This window comes from Arachis stenosperma, chromosome 9 (assembly GCF_014773155.1).
Source record: "Arachis stenosperma cultivar V10309 chromosome 9, arast.V10309.gnm1.PFL2, whole genome shotgun sequence".
NCBI classification, from domain to species: domain Eukaryota; kingdom Viridiplantae; phylum Streptophyta; class Magnoliopsida; order Fabales; family Fabaceae; genus Arachis; species Arachis stenosperma.
The window spans coordinates 84,553,443-84,557,281 of NC_080385.1; the positions used below are offsets into that span (position 1 = coordinate 84,553,443).

At 41.2% G+C, this 3,839-nt stretch overlaps 1 non-coding gene across 1 annotated transcript; it reads left to right on the forward strand.

The window, feature by feature from the left end:
* Window positions 1–3,407: 3,407 nt before the first annotated feature.
* Window positions 3,408–3,514, forward strand: LOC130952161 (small nucleolar RNA R71). Its single transcript, XR_009074341.1, has one exon. It is a non-coding gene; the product is annotated as a small nucleolar RNA R71 (small nucleolar RNA).
* The last annotated feature ends 325 nt before the right edge of the window (window positions 3,515–3,839 follow it).

The window sequence follows — 3,839 nt, forward strand, 5'->3', positions numbered from 1 at the left end:
CAATATCTGCAAACCAAGGTGCTTTGTGAACCAACATTAACTGTTCATCTGGGAAAAACTCATTTACACTTGTATCATTTGTATCATCCTTCTCACAAGGGATTCTGGATAGATGATCTGCTACTTTGTTCTCCACACCCTTTTTATCTCTAATCTCGATGTTGAATTCCTGCAATACTAAGATCCATCTGATTAGTCTTGGTTTTAATTCTTGTTTGGCAAATAGATATTTGAGTGCTGCGTGATCAGTAAACACAATAACTTTAGAGCCAATGAGGTAGGATCTAAATTTGTCAAATGCAAAAACTATTGCCAGCAACTCCTTTTCAGTGGTGGTATAATTTCATTGAGTATCATTAAGGACCTTGCTGGCATAGTATACGACATGCACCAAATTTTCTTTCCTCTGTCCTAACACTGCCCCAACTGCGAAATCAGATGCATCACACATCAGTTCGAATGGTAAATTCCAATCAGGTGGGGTGATGATAGCAGCTGAGGATAGCTTCTTTTTCAAGTTTTCAAAGGCTAGCATGTATTTCTCATCAAAGATAAATGGTGTATCAGACATTAGGAGATTGCTTAAGGGCTTGGCTATCTTTGAAAAATCTTTAATAAACCTTCTATAGAAGCCAGCATGTCCCAAAAAGCTCCTAATTGCCTTGACATCACTTGGTGGAGGTAATTTTTCAATTAGCTCCACCTTAGCTCTGTCTACCTCAATGCCCTGGTTAGAAACTTTAAGGCCAAGGACTATTCCATCTGTCACCATGAAGTGACATTTTTCCCAATTTAAGACCAAGTTGGTCTCTTGACATCTTTTTAATACTAAGGCAAGATGGTTTAGGCAATTAAGAAAGGAGTCTCCGAATACTGAAAAGTCGTCCATGAAAACTTCAATGAACTTCTCTATCATATCTGAGAGTATAGAAAGCATGCAGCGTTGAAAAGTTACAGGTGCATTACATAGCCCAAATGGCATGCGCCTGTAGGCAAACACTCCATATGGGCAGGTGAATGATGTTTTCTCTTGGTCTCTTGGATCAACCACTATTTAGTTATATCCTGAATAACCATCTAGAAAATAATAATATGCATGTCCTGCAAGTCTTTCCAGCATCTGATCCATGGAAGGAAGTGGGAAATGATCTTTTCTTATTGCTTTATTGAGCTTTCTGTTGTCAATACACATCCTCCATCCTGTGACGGTTCTTGTAGGGATTAGCTCATTTCTTTCGTTGGGTACCACAGTTATTCCTCCTTTCTTGGGGACTACTTGAACTGTACTGACCCATGGGCTATCTGAAATTGGGTAGATTACTCCTCCCTACCACAACTTCATGACTTCTTTCTATACTACTTCCTTCATAGCTAGATTCAAACTTCTTTGGGGCTGAATGGAAGGTTTAGCATCCTCTTCCAAAAATATCTTATGCATGCATATTGCTGAACTAATTCTCTTCAAGCCAGCAAGTGTCCATCCAATGGCATCCTTATGATTTTGCAAAACTTGAAGCAACTTTTTCTCTTGTTCTTGGCTGAGGGCTGAGTTTATGATCACTGGATAACTTTTATTTTCTCCCAAGTATGCATACTTGAGAGTAGGTGGTAGTGCCTTTAGCTCAAGTTTAGGTACTTCTTTTCTTTCATCCTTCCCTTCTAGTGTGCTTTGAACATGCATTTCAGCGGCTCTAGCCTCTTCGCTTGATGTTAATTCTTCTTCTTCTGTTAACTCCTCAAGTTCTTCTTCAAAATTTTCTTGCACCAAAGCCTCCACCGAGTCTAACCTCATACATTCTCCTAGTGAGTTGTGTGGGTAACTCATGGCTTTAAACACATTGAATATCATTTTCTCCTCATGTAATCTAAGGACAAGTTCACCCTTTTGGACATCAATGATGGCTCCGGCAGTGGCCAAGAATGGCCTTCCCAGGATGATGGAAGTCTTAGCTCCTTCCTCCATGTCTAATACTACGAAATCTGCTGGAAAGATGAAGTCTCCCCCCTTCACCAACAAGTCTTCTACTATTCCGTGGGGAAACTTGAATGATCTGTCTGCTAGTTGCAGGGCCATTCTTGTTGGTTTGGCATTCTCAATCTTCATTTTTTTCATCATTGCTAAGGACATCAGATTTATGCTAGCTCCTAGATCGCATAAAGCCTTTTCCACTGTGATTTCCCCTATGATACAAGGGATTTGGAAGCTTCCAGGATCCTTCAATTTCTGGGGCAATTTGTGTTGGATGATGGCACTGCATTCATCGGTGAGTACCACAGTCTCATTGTTCTTCCAGCTTCTCTTCTTGGTCATCAATTCCTTCAAGAACTTGGCATAAAGTGGCATTTGCTCTATTGCTTCAGCAAATGGTATGTTGATTTGTAGTTTCTTGAAGATTTCCAAGAATCTTGAGAATTGGTTAGCCTCTCCCTTCTTCTTTAACTGCAGCTGCTGGGGTTATGGAGCTTTTGAGAGGCATGGTTTGAGCGCTTCTCCTTCTTGATGTGACTTAGGGGTGGAGATTTGAGTTCCCTCTTGTCCCTTGCCTTCTTCATCCGAATTTTTCTCTGGTGGTTTCTTATGGGTCTTCTTCAATTCCTTTCCATTTCTGAGGGTGATAGCTTGACATTCCTCTCTTGGCACTGAGTTAGTGTTGCTGCCAATGTTGTGTCCAGGGGCTTGCTTGAATAAGTAATCAATCTGTGTTTCAAGCTTCTTGATGGCAGCATCTTGATTCTGCATGTTGGATCACACTTCTTCCCGGAAAGCTTTGCTATCTTGAATTTCCTTACATATGCTTCCCAGTAGGGTCTCAATCTTTGAAAGTCCATCCTCGGTTAGTGATGGTAGGTTGGGATTAGGTGGTTGTTGATAGGACCAATGTGAAGGATGTTGGTGAGTTGCATTGTTGTTGGGGTTGTGCTTGTGGCGTCTCTGGTCTTGGCCTTAGTCTTGTTGATTTTCCCACCCAAAGTTGGGGTGATTTCTCCATCCAGAGTTGTAAGTTTTGGAGTATGGATCATGGATTTGTCTAGGTGAATTTCCAACATAGTTGGCTTGTTCCCAGTCACCTTCTTCTCCTATATTCACTTCTTCTTGAGATGGTGATGAAATGATGACTGCTGCAACTTGGTTTTCCTCCACCTTCTTGGTAAGATCTGCTAGCTGCTTGGTGATCATCTTATTTTGAGCTAGCAATGTATCCATGTGGTTTAGCTCCCTTACTCCTTGAGTATTGCTTCTTTCAGAGGCATAGAAGTAGTCATTCTCAGCTACTGTTTCAATGACATCTATGGCTTCTTCAATGGTTTTCTTCTTATTTAGAGAGCCCCCTGATGAATGGTCTACAACCTTCTTTGATTCATAAGAAAGACCTTCATAGAAAATGTGAAGTTGAACCCATTCATTGAACATATCTGGTGGGCATCTTCTTGTTAAGTCCTTGAACCTCTCCCATGCCTCATAGAGAGTCTCACCATCTTGTTGCCTGAAGGTTTGTACCTCAGCTCTCAGCCTGTTAATTCTTTGAGGAGGGTAGAATCTTGCTAAAAACTTGTTCACCATATCTTCCCAATTTGTCAAGCTCTCCTTTGGGAAGGATTCAAGCCACTTGGATGCTTTGTCCCTGAGTGAAAAAGGGAACAAAAGCAGCCTATAGACATCCAGGTGGACTCCATTAGACTTCACAGTGTCACAAATTCTCAGGAACGTGGTTAGATATTGATTGGGGTCTTCTTGAGCACTTCCTTCAAATGAGCAATTGTTCGAAACAAGGGTGATTAGCTGGGGTTTTAATTCAAAGTTGTTGGCATGTATGGTGGGCTTTTGGATGCTACTTCCA